Genomic DNA, 16,457 nt, shown 5'->3' with positions numbered 1-16,457 from the left:
GTGGTTTCGGTTTTGTTATCAGGGATTCTTGTGGTGCGATGTTAGCTGGGGGAGCTACGGGGACTGATTTCTGCTGAGCATGCCGAGGTTTTGGCATGTAAGTATGCAATTAACTTTGCAATGGAACAGGGTTTTACTCCAACCCTGTTGGAAACTGATGCTTAAGAGGTGCAACGTCAACTTGCGGCCCAAACGAGTATCAATACGTCGGTTTTGGGACGTTTATATGAGGACCTGAGTTTGATTCTGGCTTCTCAGAATAGTTTGCAAGTTTGCTATGTTAGTAGGCAGGCCAATGTAGTGGCCCATACGTTAGCTGCTCACGGGGGTGCATGGCTTGCTGCAAGATTGTTTTTATGTTTCAGTTCCTAGTTTTTTAACAGCTGCTATAGCAGCTGAACTTCCAGTGGTGTAATCTTTAGTTTTTTTTAAATAAAGGGCTTACCTCCTTCTCTCTCAAAAAAAAAAAGTTAGAAACTATCTAATTTAATTTTTTCTTAAATAAATTGTAATTAAATGAGGTTAGAACTTAGAAGCCATAATATTTAGAATTGCAAATCAATGATATTAAATGTTTTTGAAACGGATTGTTTTACTCCCTTTTTTAGTTAATTTCCTTTTCTTTTTTTTTTCTAAGAGATACGATTAATCCATTTATTTTCTAATATAAAACGGGTGAAAAAACTTTGTAATTGTTAATTTGTTTGGCCCCTCTAATGACAACTTTGTAGTTCCACCATTGGAGAGAAACTAGTGATATAGTTTTGGTTAAATATTCAACTCATAATTTTATACTTGATCAACATGGTGTTTGGTGGATGAGAACTCAAATAATATAAAACTTATTTATATGCATCTATTTAAAGGGAACAATAATAAATCTTTATGGATTTCTAAATAAGTAACACAAGTAATCAATATGGTCAATATACTAGAATATACTAATCATGCATATTAAATAGTAGCCTTTTTTTTTTTTAGGAAGGATCGATCATGCAAAGTTATTAACCAATAGCACAAGTACTGCAGCAAATTAAGTCAACATATAATGCAGAGATTCATACAATGATACGTGATGGTTCATTAGGAGGGTGAGATGACAGTTCTCTTCTTAAAAAGAGCAAAATAAATAAATGTCTTCTTCTAATTAAGATGAGGCCATGAGCTCCTTGTGTTCCTCGTCTCTGCAGTCAGATGTTACCTGTAAATTTTGATTTACAACTCACACTGGTACTGAAGTGAGCAAACAATTCTTGCTTGGAAAAGTAGCATCCGCAGAATTTGCACTGGATGAGTTGCTGCTCAGATCTGCAACAAGGATTGACAGATAAGTGAAGATTAATTGAAGAGTTCTATATCAGGAAAGTAGCATTGGCAGCTTTTGCAGATACGCCCCTCAGGATGCCGGTGATGGAGTGGAAGCACAGCTAAACCGCACACTTCTGTAGATATGGGAGAAGCTTCCTCAGACCAGTAGTGGTATTCAAAGGTGCGCCAACCCAATGTTTTGGCAGAAAAGGATCTACCATTCGAGTTGGAGGGGTAAAACACACGGAAATATGGATCATCACCACAACTGCTGGTATGAGTGTCAGGAATTGCAGCAGATTTCGAAAAGGAATATTCGAATGTGAAGAAAACCCCACGCATCTTATCAAAAATCCACCAATCCAAGAACACAAAGCATACTTTTTGACCTCCAAGATGGGTGAAACTGACCGAGGAGGACTCATCAAATTTAATATCCACCTGTATGGTTGCTATAAGCTCGAGAGCGAGATCATTGGACAGGTTCATGTGGAAGACTAGTAAATCGTTCCCACAGGAGGAAAATAATATCTTATGATTATCCTCCTCCAAGTCCAAAACCAAAACCTGCAGAAAGGGAAGGGCATTGGGGTCATTATAATCGTATAGTTTATGGCCGTCATGACGAAGTTCATTCCATGGTCGGGTAGGCTCCGCCACGTCAAAGCAGTAGGCCGGAGTATCCCAAGCACAGATCAAGAACTTGGTGCCCACAACTGCGCAAGAGAGGAGACCACCACATTCGATAATCGGGGGAGGATGATCCGGAAGAGCGGCCCATGATCCGGTTTGGGGGTCAAATACCTCAAAGGACGAGGAGCTGGGGAAGTCTTCTTCAGGCTTTAAGTCGAGAGCGTACAGTTTACCCTCGATCTCCATCAGCTGGGGAAGACGTTTTGGTGATTGAAATTCCGGAAAACCATGATCACGAGCTTTAGCTTTGGGTTTGTTGGCTTTGCGTTTGATGAACTGGGGCTTATCTCGCAAGGTGTCCAACACGTAGACCTTGGAAGTCGGATGTATTTGTGGAAGTTGAAGTCCGCCGGCCAAAACAATCTGAGATCCAAACACACCGAAACCCATCTCGTAGGGAACATCGTTGCCTTGAAGAAAATCAACTTCTCGCAGGATATGGTCTTGGACTTTGGTTGGTGGAGATCCCATAGCTTTGGTTGGTGGAGATCTGGAGAAAGAGATGGTAATCGGAGTATCGGAAAAGGAGAGCAAGTCGGTCAAGTTGATGGCCTGGACACTGTAACACTGTGTAAGCACGCTCTCGTCCATATATCTCTCCATGCTACATATGTACAGCGACTCCTTGGCTTCCATGTCGCCCTGATCCAGATGAACAGCCTCCCTAAATCTCGACTTCGACTTTCGCCCCATCCCTCCCCTAACCCTAGACTGCTATTAAATAGTAGCCTTAATATAGTCAAATAATAGGATATTTCATGATTTTTGAGATTAAGGATATTTTAGGTACTTTGGGTTGTGTATTTAGTAGAATATTAGAATGAGAAATTAAATGGGGTGGTGTATTAAGTATGGAGTGTTTATTAAGTAATTAGGGGTGTGTATTTAAAACTTCTCAATAAAAATAACCAAAAAAAAAATATATTTGTGCCTAATATCACTTGATCTAGAGGTATAAGGCTTTCAATCGTAAGTGGGTAAAGCGGGAGGTTATCCGGATTGTTAAATCATAAAAACAGATAATCATAAAAGAGATGAGGGTTTCTTCCCCTTGAGTCTTTTTTTTTTGGTCAGATTCTTCCCCCTTAAGTTTGATATCAATAAAGCAGGTGATAGATTGCAGTGGACCAGATTTTTCTCCCTTAAAGTTAGATATGAGTAAAGCAGTAAAGCAGATGATAGATTACACTAGCAAATTTGCCCGCACTTTGTTGCGGGAATTACTGTTATATGTTATTGGGATAATTGAAGTTTATTAGCTAAAGTTATTGGTGGAGGTTGTTCAAAAGAGGAATTGCTTTAATAGATTATTGATCTTATAACATTACATAGCAGAATGTATGTTAATCAACTAAGAAAGCAACTGATGGTGAAGACTCCATCAGTAGAATTACTTATACGATGTAGCTGCACATAAATACATGAAAACAGGTCTTGGTAAAAGGAAGATAAACCAGAAACCAAAAGTTATATGGCGGTTGTGAAAATAAGTAATAAACCAGACATATGTCCATCCTAATTATATCGAAAAAGAAAAAATTTTAGCTACTATGATCCATTCTCTATTGTTGTCCCAAGTTAACAAAGTAATTTGCTTTTTGGATTTTTGCAAGCTTCACCTGCTTCAAATACAAAGACATTGAATAATGATTAAACTTATGTATTGTAGGTCTTTCTCTAGTTATAACTTCTCAAAGTTTACTTTTCAACATCCCTAAACCCTAAACAGCAACAGCAGGTTATACATTAACAAAAAGTACAGTTGTTGTACATGCTTTTCTCAATTTACTCTATTCAACCCTAAACCCGAAGTAAAGAATAAGCAGAATGTCTCTTTATTCACAATTGAGAGAAGTAGGCTTTTCAAGGCGTAGAATTTACTGAGATCTTCTTATTCACATTTGAACTTTGATTTATTCATTCACAGCTCTACCTCAAACACAAAAACAAATATAGTATCATTATTCGAACTTTTATTCATCATCTATAATACAGTGACAAATGTAGACCACTAAACTCTATTAAATTGGAATGTCAGTATAGATAGGTTTTCATCAAGTCTGCTGTTCTTCAATCCTAATATAACTATGATCTTAAAGATATGAGGAAATGGCCCTGAAGCTCTTTATGAGTTTCGCTTGTCGATGCGCAGCTCTGGCAACTCTGATATGTAATTCTGCTCGAAAGTTTTATACTTTGATTTTGGCATCTGAAACCCCATTTTGACCAGTGATAAAATAGACTCGTTTGCCAAGCGTGTCTGCAAGCTACAGTGGCACATGAAGTTCCAGTGATCCAGAATTCTGTATCCCAGAATTTAACACAACATGAAATCATTGAAATGCTTATATGTCATGTTTTTATCAATATCCATCTAACTGGAGGAATACAATTTACTTTCAATGAAAACTAACAAAGTTAGATACATGATCACATATTTTTAATGTGAAGAAAGTGGAGAAGTAATAGAGAATATATTTTTACTAATCATAGCGGCAAAATAGTTTGGAGAGAAAACTCACCAGTTGAAATTCACAGATTTAGTTTGAGGGTAAAGTCCAGAAAATGATCCTAAACTCAAAACTAAAACCAACATTGCAGAAATAGCTTCCTTTCAAATTTTATCTTTTTCAATACTAAATGTTTAAAGTTCAAACAATTTTGACATCTTCTTTCATGTTACCAAAGATATACCCAAATTGAACACATAACTCTTCGAAAACCCAGCAACCTCTTCGAAGACAAACCCAAACCTTCCTCCAAAAGTCGACCAAAATCTTCAATCTCTCCTCTTCTTTTTCTTACCCCAACGATCTACCATCAAAATCAAAAACCTTACATCAAATCCATAACTCAAAATCCCAAATTTCAACCAAATACTCTCAATCAATTGCATTTTCCTGCAGGACATGTTTACTCATTCTTCTATTTCTTATTTTAAGAACAGACATCACCATTAAATGTTGCTATTTAGACTCTTTGGTGAAAGAGATCGAACACATATACTGATATATATGGGTAGAAAGGAGACTACCATATTATTATCCAAAAAAAAAAAAGGACACTGCCATATTACAAAACTTCACTTCAATTACCATTTCAACTAATCGTATTAGCCAACTCTTTATTTAAGCATAAACACAGCAAAGCGACAAAACTCAATTCCCAGCTTTTCAACAAACTCGGAATCGAAACTCTGAAATTAGAAGTCAAATTCAATCACCCAAGAAAACCCCCAATTCAGTAACCCTAACCGTAAAAGCTAATCAAACAAAATCAAGCCCCTAACCACAACCCAACATAACTCAATTCCCAATTTCCGATACCCACAATCAATAACACGAATCAGAACAGAACAACAAAAAATCCAGTCAAAACGAAAAAACATAGAAATATGGGAAACAATACCTTCGATAGCGAAGCTTTCAAGATCGATCCAAACAGAATGCAGACTAACCTCTTCTCCCGCTCTCCCGATTCCAACAGTATATTATCGCCTTCGACTACTCCAGTCTCTTCTATTGTTAAACACCACCGTCAGCCTAAAACAAAAACGATCGCGTAAGAAGCGTGAGGAAGAATGGCAAACTTGTAATTGAAGGAGACAGCAAGGGCAAAAGCGCCACTTCATTTTGCACAGTGATGAACAGTTAACCGAGCTTTAGATATATGTACTAGATAATCCTTCCCGCGCGATGCTGCGGGTTTGGTTTTCTTTCCTGAATTAAAGTGTACTTTTGCAATTCCTCATTCATATCTCCTAACTTCAGTGGTCTTTTCCACCATGCTTGCAATCTCAAATTTCTTCTAGGTAGCATTGGCCAAGTTTCTCCCCTCCATCCTATATAATTGATTACACAATATAATTAGCCAAAAAGTCTCTTCTTGAAATTCTTTTGTTTGTGTATTCCTTCAACTTCTTTCAAAAATAACTTCATTCCCTAAATCATGAGCTAATATTTATATAAGAATCCAGAAAAGATACATGTCCATTGGAATTGCCCAAAGATTTTATTTTCATTACCAAAATCCAATTAACAAAAAATTCATGTCTGCAAAAAACTCAAAAAAAAAAAAAAAAATCGATTTCTAATTGGGAATCAAATAGAAAAGTTTAGAGTCTAATCAATTTTGTCAACCATGTGAAAGAGAAATAGACGATATTTTTAGGTAATCCTGTATGTAATATTCTAAGTCATGAGGTAATTCTTTGCAGATAGTCAGAGAACTATTGAAATCGGTATATATTTCCCAATGTGATGATTGAAGGAACTTGGCAACTCATAGTTAGCAGGGATTTAGACAGATGATACATTATGATACATAACCAATAAGCATAAAAATTAATTTGGTGTATAAATTTGTACCTTGAATTTGTGCAGTAGAGCAGTTCTTCTCCTCTTTTGGATTCCTCTGCCTCCTCTGTCCTTCCCGTCTCCCCCTTTTTCTTCTGTTTCTTCCTTTCTCCCCTCTGAAACCCCAAAAGCCACAACTATGCAAACTATAATGAGAAATCAATCACACACAATCAAATATGGCTAATTGAATAATAGCAGCAATAAATTCACACTACTCAACATGACTTATCTTTGAAAGCTAAAGACCTTGAATAAGGAACAAACGATTGAAACCAATTGAATCACACTGAAACTGAAAACAGTTAGCCTAAGAAACCATGGACTAAATTAGTCTAAGAAATACAATAAAAATAGAGCATGATACTATAGTGTGCATTCGATGAATAAAAAGAAATTAATTATATTTTAACTGGAAACCAATTTGTAAAGTAAATTGAAAAGATATCCTAATCATTTTTAGAACTGTGAGTAAAGATGCAAAGTATTGTTTGTCTATCTTATTAATAATAAGTCTATGTGATTCTCTTCTCTCCCAAATCAGTTTTAGTGATGCAGACTTTTATCTCAACAGGAACAGTAGCAGAAGATATAATGTTATTGAATGTGATCCTCTTGTTCTCAAAGGGATTGAGAGACCAGTAAGTAATTTCTGTGCCCACTATTTTCTGTTAGTCTAAAAACAGTTGAAGTTGTTGTTGGTACTCCGCACTCAGAGAAGTATAAACAGGATCTAAACATATAAAAACTATTTGAAATTACCTACTCTGAGGTATTGCTGCGTTTATATACCTATTTTTGACTAATCAATTTCTAGACATGCATACCTATTTGAGAACTGAACTTAACCAAAAAGGCACACCAAGAGCACAAACACACAATAACTTCTTTCAACAAAATGTGTAACTCTCAGACCATGATCCTATTTACAACAAATAAAAATAATCATGCAGTATGCTCTGAGACCATGATGCTATTTACAACCACACATTGAGTAGATAAACACAAATGATATATCTCCTTAGTTTAAGAGTTAAATAAAGGGGGGTGAAATTTGCACCCCCAAAATTGCAAACCACACCCCATTTTATTTTTTTAATAATATTTCATCCCAAGTCTTTTTGAACTTCCCAAAATACCCTTAAAAGTCAAATTTTCTTTTCTTTTTGGGTCTGTTCTTCCCTTTCTCCATCCTCTCTCTCTCTCTCTCCAACGAATAATCTCAGAGATTAATCTCTCTCTCTCCCTCTTTCCACCATCACGTCGGCGAATGGAACTGGAATTGAATCTCCGACGCACGAGCTAGATCTCCGACGCGCGACGCCGATTGGTAAGCCCTAATCAGTCCTACGACAACCTCACACCCAAATCGATCGACCTCTTCTCCGCCTCTTACCTCTCAATCCACTCTCAGACCAACGACCTCCTCACCTTCCTCGAGTCCACTCTCGAACCTGACTCCATCTTCGCCATCGAAATCGCCAGCGACCACAAGAACTGGAAATCCCGCGGCTTCGGCCGCATCCAGTTCACCACCCTAGCCCACAAAGCCAGAGCTCAGTCTCTCTCCTCCTCCACCGACCTTGGGGCAAGAAGTCTACACCCTCTTCCAATTTCAACCCACCAGAGATCCAGATGGAGATGATGAACCAGCATTCCGGTTTCGGGTTACGGACTCGGGTAATCCAAATTAGCTCTTCCATTTCAGTCTTTTCTGTCCATAGCTTTCAGCTTGAATATGAATTGGGTCCGTGTCTCAATCATGATTTGTTATTGGGTTTTCTCTGGGTTTCGTCCCTGACTGAACCTTGTTTTGATTTGAACAGCTAATGTGGGAAAGAAGACATCTTTCACTTGTTTTTTTTTTTTTTTTGTCGTCCTCTGATATTGAGAAAAATGTGAAGCAGTAGACGCCATGTCGCTTAGGACCAAACATATCAATCCAACTCGCACAAGCTGTGGAGAAGAATAAGCACCCACTACAACTCAGAGACCTCCGTCACAGAAAATAAGGTAAGGAATACCAGTGTGTGGTCAAAGCAGAGAGGGAGTGAAGAAATGGGGGATTTGTATGTTTTGGGTCCGGCGGGTCGAGTTAATGCTCTGCTTTTGAAGGTCGATTTTTCTTCTTTGTTCTTACGGTTTGAGTTTCTTGCTTAAAGTTACTGAAATTGGAAGAAAAGTTCTTGTATAGCAATGAGCAATCTGCTATTCGATTTGGGATTTTGGATTGTAATCTCCTCCCAAGTCCCGACTTTGTACTTGGATTTTGTTTTCGATTTTGCAGTTGGATGATTGGGTCTTGTTTTCAATTTTGCAATTGGATAATTGGAACTTTGTACTCTCTGAAAGCCCGGCATTTTGGAGAAGAGAACGAGAGAGAGAGAGAGGGAAGAACAGACCCAAAAAGAAGAAAAAGAAAATCTGACTTTTGAGGGTAGTTTGGGAAGTTCAAAAAGACTTGGGATGAAATATTATTAAAAAAATAAAAGGGGGTGTGGTTTGCAATTTTGAGGGTGCAAATTTCACCCCCCTAAATAAATAGAGAACAAAGCATGATTGAGTTTAGAGAAGGATTTTACATGCAATACTGAACTCTCCAAACAGAGCAACTGATATTGGTGAAGAAGGTCATACCCTCTGTGAAGAAACCAGATTTCCAAGCCTATTGGGAACAATTGAAACCAGATTTCCAGGCCTTTTGGGAGCAATTTTATTATTATCTCTAAGAATCACTACAATTAACAATTAACTACATGTCTAGTAATAGAATAAATATCACCAATGACTTCCTTAATGATTATCATACTTACTATCATTTTCTTTAGAAACAACATCCTACCATTCTGCCTAGCTCTATCCTATATCTTGCAAACAAACAAAGAAGTCAAAAATTTAATAAGATTTTCTTTTGCAAGACTCCCAGAACTGAGATCTTGATACCATGTCTGACACTAACAACTCAGATGAAGAACTCTATAATTTGATGCCTTCAAAATTTGACATCACCAGTTGACATATCAAACAAACAAACAAACACCATTATCACCCAAACCATGAACAATGAAGCAAAAACCAAACCCTTATTCTCAATTTCCACAATGGAGGATCAAATAAACCAAACCCAAAACCCAGTTTCAGCAACAAACAAAACAATGGAAAACCCAGAAATCCGAAACTCCCAATTTCCATCCAAAGACCACAATTTTAAACAAAACAATCAGACCTGAGAATTAGGTGAGACAATTACCGGATTAAAGGTTCAAACTTTGGAACCCTAGCGCTTGAGGAATTTGACTCGGATACCTCTCTCTATCTCTTCATGCAAAGCAAAGAAAAACACGACCGATTTCTTTATCTCTCTCTCTCTATCTCTCGATCGTTCTTGATAATTGATAAAGATGATTACATGACTTTAGAAGAAAGAGAAGATCAACGGCGGCGAGATCCGATGTTTCCAAGTCAGTGGCAAAGCTGCAAAAAAATTTCAAGCGAGGGCAGAAGCGTCACTCCACTTCGAGCCAAAATACTGTTAAATGAACAGGAGAAATGAACACCAACCCTCCTTTAGTATATAGTAAATAACTAGGAAGTTAGGCACGCGCGTTGCCGCGGAAACTGATTGTTGATTGTTTGTGAGTGAAAGGAACGTTGATTAAGAGATTGTTATGTGTTAGAAGCTGTCAAAAGAAATTATAGAAGAGTAAAGAAAGGTGGAAATACACATGAGGAAAAATGTTGTGGAAAAAATGGGAATATATATACAGGTTGTCTGTATACAGATTTGATTGAAGTGTTTGGCAGAAGCAGAAATTAGAGGAGCAATTCAACAACTTTGCAAGGAATTTTGGTTCTGGCAGGTAGTAAAGTTAATTTTGGAAACTGTTTTTATTAAGATAAAAAGTAGAATAAAGTAGTTAATAACTCAGAAAGAGAGCAGTGGCAAGCTGGAAGGGATACAAATTGAGGTACTGTCTTTTTTGGCTTTGGGTCAATCAAGACATCTAATAGGGAATGAAATTATTATGTTCGAAGATAAGTGTAGGATTAACAAAATGTTAAGACCCATACCGTGCCTGTTTCTTTCATATGACGCTTGTCCAATGCTGTGTTCATGTGAAACGACATTTTCAACTTCTTGAATGTTGGACATACTCGGACCAGAATTGCAGCTTGTTTCAGCAGATGTAGTCCTTCTTCGTTTGCGTTTATCAACACTTTCAGCATTTTGCAAAAGTAAATCTCTCTTACTTTTTCTCCGCTTAGGCATTGGATCTACAAACAGAGAGGGGGAAAAATATTTAGAAGAAGAAAATGCAGAATTCGGATCTTGTGTTAGTCTGCTAGCTAATTGAAACAAAATGAAGAGAACAACTGAGTTGATGACAATATTAATAACCATTATGAAAATAATAACAATCTTGATTATTGTAGTTTCTGCAATAGTACAATAAAAATCCTTTTCACAGCGCTTTTACGATACTTTATACATCAATATTTATAATCATTTAATTTAAATTTGAATATTAACTTTATAACTATTTGGTGAAGAGCTAAATAACTGTATGAAAAAATAAATAAGATAGAAAATTCCACCTGACACTGCGTTTGAGCAAGTTTCCATATCTATTGATATTCGTTTTGCTAACAAAGATCTTCAGAACCCAGCAACAACCTGAAGGCAAAAAAGTAGCAGCACATTAGAGATTGTACATTCGACATGCATAATTGCATATTACGAAATGATCATATCAAAGACCATCCAAGACATCAGAAATTCACAGCCTATCTATAAATCTAACCAGGAGCTGGAAAATATATCAGCATGTTCATATTGATTTAAAAATTATCAACTGAAATCAAACCTTCCAAAAGAACTGAAATGAAGGTTCAGATGAAATCAGCAACCAAAAGGTTTGAGTGAAGTATATAGGCAGTAAGAATAAAAAACCATATTCACAGAAAGAGACAGAAACCTATGAAAAGGTATATACCTGAGAAGCTAAGTTACTTCAAAGCCTAGAATGAAAGAACAGCAGCACAAAACATAGAGCTGAAGAGAAGAGCAATGTTACACAATTTTTTATTGTTATCCTAATTTGGTTATCTTTCAGCTAAGGCTTTGAAACTAAACAACTAAATGAATGCTCCGACGTTACACCCCAAACGGAGACATTCCCGACAGAATGTTGACCTCAGTGGCTGCGTCCCATTTGCTCATCCTTAACAGTGAATGCAGTAATATACAAATTCTCCTTTTCACAACCAAAAATAAAAACTTTTTACAAACATGGGAAAAGAATAAAGTGGGAGGTTGAAAGTTCATCTCAAAAGCATACAATATCGGTAAAGTGTGGAAACCATTAAAATCAAAAGATGAAAACCAGAGCAATTTTCAGCTTTTATGAAATCCAAAGGTAGATGTTATTATGTATGGATTGCAAATTCTAAAAATATGAGTAATATAAAATAACATCACAACAGAAAGTGCATCAATTGATGAGAACAAAAAGCAGCTGATGAATCATACCATATATGATTAGCCAAATGAACAGAGAGACACATATAGTTATGCTGATATCTACTACCAATTGTATCTTATCTGCTTAGCCAAATGAACGGAGAAGTAAACGATAAAGCAAATACTGCCTAATATCCCATTCAACTGATGAGAACAAAAAGCAGCGTAATCTAACCAAGGTGAGGCTTAGTTCTACAAATTTAATACAATTACTTCATCCACCTGAGGCAAGGCTTCTAATTTTCAGACATCAGAATGCTTTGGGAGTTACTACGTAACTTTCTATAGCCAGATACCCAATGAAAGTAAGATATGTTTTCTACACCATAAATGAATTATTGATCAATCGTAAATGAACTAACAAAAGCATTGACAAAAACGACAGCTTCCACCTTAGCAAAACTGACCCCAAAAAAAAAAAAAAAAAAAAATTTGAAGCTTAACTTTCTTTGAGGCAGGAATAAGCATTGCCAAACTTCTTTGTCAATACTCCGATTACTTTTTCAAACTCCCTACTTCTCTACTTTGTCTAGTCTCTCAGTTAATACTCCGATTACTCAAATCATATTAAAGACTTAAACTCAGATAGGACATCATGCCTGCATGCACTTTTCCTCATAACTCTTAGGGCTGATATCAATTATAAGCAGTTATAAACCAACCTATTTTACATATTTCATCATTCTTTATTTTATTTTATTTCATTTCATTTAGGATTTTAGATAATCCAGTACAAACAAATAACCTTTTTGTAATCACATTTATGTAAATCTTCACTTGAACATGACTCTTATTACCTGTCAACTAAACCATTTCCCATTCCCCTTCTTGGAGTTCCAATTCACCTATACTTTGATATAAGGAAATAAACTCCTCGATTACCTGCAGTATTAATATGGTAGCCAGAAACCATATCAGCAAGAAAAGTTGTTTTGACATACAAAGTACACATTTGGATTCACAAATATTACCTCTTTAACTCTTGTACCAGTGGACATGATTGACAATAGTCTTTGCCTAAGTTCAGCTCTCTCTTGCAGAACAAATGTTGTTCCCTGCACTACAAAGTTATTTGTCGATATTTTTAGCTAGGAGCAACTGAATTTTAGTTTTAAGTAACTATACATCACTACATGGTCGGATAAAATAAAGCAGTCAACAGTTAGAATATAGAGCGTGCTAGATATTCAAGTCACTATCACCTTATTTCTTCTTGAGATACGAAAATTGCCAGATTGGGACAGATATGTGGTATCCAACCAACCCTTTGCCTCATCTCCAAGTAGTGATGTATATTCGTTTTTGATTATTGCTTCTGCCTGTGCAAAAACGAAAAAATTTGAACATAAAGGAGAAGAAATACTCAAAATCTTTTATAAAATTTGCTTATCTTCTCCTTTAATGTTCAATACAAAATGGTTAAAGTAACTCTTCTTATTTGAAAATGTTGGATTCTTTCCCTCTTTCCTCCCTCCACTTGCCTGCTCCTATTTTTTAAATTTATTATCATCACTCAGGCTTATAGTTATTCTCTCCTAATATCTGGTGTTTGATCATGCCCATCACACAGTATTCTGATCACACTATCTTTTGCCTAACTTGAGACTCCAAATGCTAATAAACCTTACAGCAGATAATGAAAATTTATAAGAATGTTTGATCATGCCCATCACACAGTATTCTGATCACACTATCTTTTGCCTAACTTGAGACTCCAAATGCAAATAAACCTTACAGCAGATAATGAAAAATTATAAGCAGATAAGCATATGTTATACTGATCAGTAAGATGTAAGCTTACTTACATGCAGTCTCTAATTGTTACACACCTAATGGACACAGGATACAGACATAATAAACAAAACCGAATAAACACATCGAAAAAAAGCACTACCCTAATTTCAGGTGCTATCATAAATTTCTTGAAACTAATATATAGAAGATCGAAATCATAGAATGCATGCGGTCATGATATGACTAAGATTAATGCAGTCATCTGAAAAAAAAAAAAAAAACACTACAGCTTCATATATTATTCATATAAACTATTGCATATTCCATTATTAACAATAACAATGACGCCATAAATAGAGATTAGAAATTGAGAATCAGACCCTTGACAGAGGAAAAGCTCATTCGTTGAGGGAAAAGTTCAATGCCAGTAAATAGTATCACTCTCCAATCCATGGCTTCCTCATTCACTCTTCAATTGCTCATATGATATATATGAGTTGAGCTCTGTGATATAATCGTACACCAAATACATTGAAAAGTATTTATTCAGGTAAATAAAAAATGATAGAGTAAGCGTTAATATTTATTAAGAAATCCGATGACTAAGGGAATGCAGCAACATACCTTGTCTGATATGTCATTAATGATATCATTCAGTTGAACTCAGTCTACGAAAAAATTGCATTGAGGTAAAACAATCGATATGATAATTTGCGGTCAACAGACTTTGCAGAATTATCACCTTCTGACATAGGTTGTTTTGCGATCTCACCAAATTTCTGAACCTCTGCATGAGTACACATAATTCAATTAACAAAAGGCATAGCAGAAACTTCTTCAAAAATTGAAGCAAACCAATTTTATCTACAGTTTTCACATTCAAGGCTCTAGTAAAGCATAAGCCACCACTTAATCTCACCACTACCATCAACATCTTGTCAACTAAATTTTCAGTCCTCAAGTTATAAATAGAGTAGACTAATTCAGTAACACGCAAACAGTTCAAATCATCATGCACGCTCTAAACAAAACAAACAAACCGTTACGAACAAATGTCAAAACTTTGATCCAGACATTTACTTTTATGGCTCTATATCGACAGCAAACAACTAAAACACTAATCCTTGAGTAAATCAAAGACCTATCCACCATTCAAAAACAAACCTTACACTTATACCAGAAGATAAATAAGCTGATTCAACACAAAACAGTAGACAATCCCAGTAAAGGGCTCAAAATCAATACCAAATCAATCAAAGAATCAAACCCACACCCACAACAAAACTCCAAAGAAAACAAAAAAATATATCAAACAACACCCACAAAATAAAATCACAGGAGAATCAAAGTGAGCTTCAAATTGTTAAACATTAGAAACATAGCTTGACATGTTTCCAATTAATCAGCCAAATTCCAAAGTGGAAGATAAATATCAATTGAAAATCAATAACAACAACAAAACCAATCAAAAACCAAAGCATATAAGAAGTAACAAAAACAATAGAAGACAAAAACTTCCAAAACTGGAATCCTCATTGTTGCGAAACAGACTAAAAGCATGAATTAATAATGTAGCGAAACCAACTGAATAATCCACAAATCCAGCAAAAAAAGAATCAAAAGCTTGAATCAAAGAATTTGAATCAGACGGTTTCAAATGGTTAGAAATAGAGTAGAATTTTAGGTGGAGATAAATCATAAGTGTTTCATGATAAGATCAATGGTTATGATGTTATGCTAATTCTATCAACGTAAAATCTTACCAAGCTTTTGAGTGATCGTGATGTTGATGGAGAGGCTTCTCGGAGTGGAAAAACAGTGGAGATGTTGGCTCCTTCAACATGTATAATCTGCAAATTAAAAACAAACAACAAACATAAAAAAATGGATTCAACTTATGAACAATTGAATCAAAAAGAAGATCATAGAAGATGGAAACCATTTAAGGCTGATCACCATCGTCAGCAGAAAGGTTACATAATAAAGAAAAGCTCTTACCCATTTACATTACATCCAAGTGCCGAACTTGAAGTTGAATTAGAAGGAATTCAAACCAAGTGCCGCAAGTAACGAATTGAATTCAAACCAAGAATTAGAAGGATTACCTTTCTTGGTAAGCAGTGGTTCCAAATTGATGTATAGAAGTCAAAATCGCAATGACCAACATAACAAAGTAATATCAAAGGCAAACACAACAAAGTAATATGCGTATAAACCCCCAAATCAAAACTTTCCAATTCAAATCCAATACATATCTCACATCAGAATGAGAGAACAATTCAAAATTGAATCAACAAAATCAAGGTTCACCAAAAAAAAAAAAAAACAATTGGAAATTTGGGAACTTCTTTCTTTGTGCACCTCTCTGATCACTCTCGTGATGAAGAACAACTAACCTCGTGCTGAGATGATGAGGTGAGAGTTTTCGTTTGCTGGATATTACCTCTCTCTATCTCCATGTCTCACTCTCTCTCTCTCTCTCTTCCGGCAAACCAAAGAAACTCACTTGAACTCTCTCGAAGTCTCGATCGTTCTTCGTACGTACACCTGTCTGGGCAATCAGGTAAAAAGCCAAAGAGAAAGCAGTGGCACATCTGCAAACAAAATTCAAGCGAGGGCAAAACCGCCAATTCAAAATGAACAGTGTCAAGAAACAGTAATGAACAGCGCGAGGAACAGTAATTCGGCTTTAGATGTCTTTTTTAAGTGCTATTTTATTACGGAACACGAAAGACTAACTATTGTAATTTATTGATGTAATAAAAATAGTTGCATCATATTTCTCTTCTACTTCTATTTTTGACGAAAGCACTTCTATTCCGAAAAACAAAAACACCTTTATCTTA

The 16,457-nt window shown here is 35.9% G+C and overlaps 2 long non-coding RNA genes across 20 annotated transcripts; one reads left to right on the top strand and one right to left on the bottom strand.

The window, feature by feature from the left end:
• Nucleotides 1-3,935: 3,935 nt before the first annotated feature.
• Nucleotides 3,936-16,232, bottom strand: LOC133714299 (uncharacterized). Of its 19 annotated transcripts, XR_009848567.1 has the most exons (14): nucleotides 15,610-16,228; nucleotides 15,375-15,461; nucleotides 14,354-14,398; nucleotides 14,236-14,279; nucleotides 13,992-14,115; nucleotides 13,080-13,196; nucleotides 12,849-12,937; nucleotides 12,675-12,759; nucleotides 10,953-11,031; nucleotides 10,428-10,631; nucleotides 9,607-9,830; nucleotides 6,369-6,502; nucleotides 5,410-5,842; nucleotides 3,936-4,304 (listed from the first exon to the last, which is right to left on the bottom strand). It is a non-coding gene; the product is annotated as an uncharacterized LOC133714299 (long non-coding RNA). The 19 variants fall into 19 exon arrangements; XR_009848553.1 differs by having other exon boundaries at nucleotides 14,236-14,398; nucleotides 15,610-16,225; XR_009848565.1 differs by having other exon boundaries at nucleotides 14,236-14,398; nucleotides 16,008-16,225.
• On the top strand, nucleotides 6,512-8,668 carry LOC133714301 (uncharacterized). The gene is made up of 2 exons (XR_009848570.1): nucleotides 6,512-8,036; nucleotides 8,183-8,668. It is a non-coding gene; the product is annotated as an uncharacterized LOC133714301 (long non-coding RNA).
• Nucleotides 16,233-16,457: the final 225 nt, after the last annotated feature.

The sequence above is a fragment of the Rosa rugosa genome, chromosome 6 (genome assembly GCF_958449725.1).
Source record: "Rosa rugosa chromosome 6, drRosRugo1.1, whole genome shotgun sequence".
Classification (NCBI taxonomy): domain Eukaryota; kingdom Viridiplantae; phylum Streptophyta; class Magnoliopsida; order Rosales; family Rosaceae; genus Rosa; species Rosa rugosa.
The sequence above is the reverse complement of the archived record's forward strand: the minus strand, read 5'-3'. Positions and strand labels throughout refer to the sequence as shown.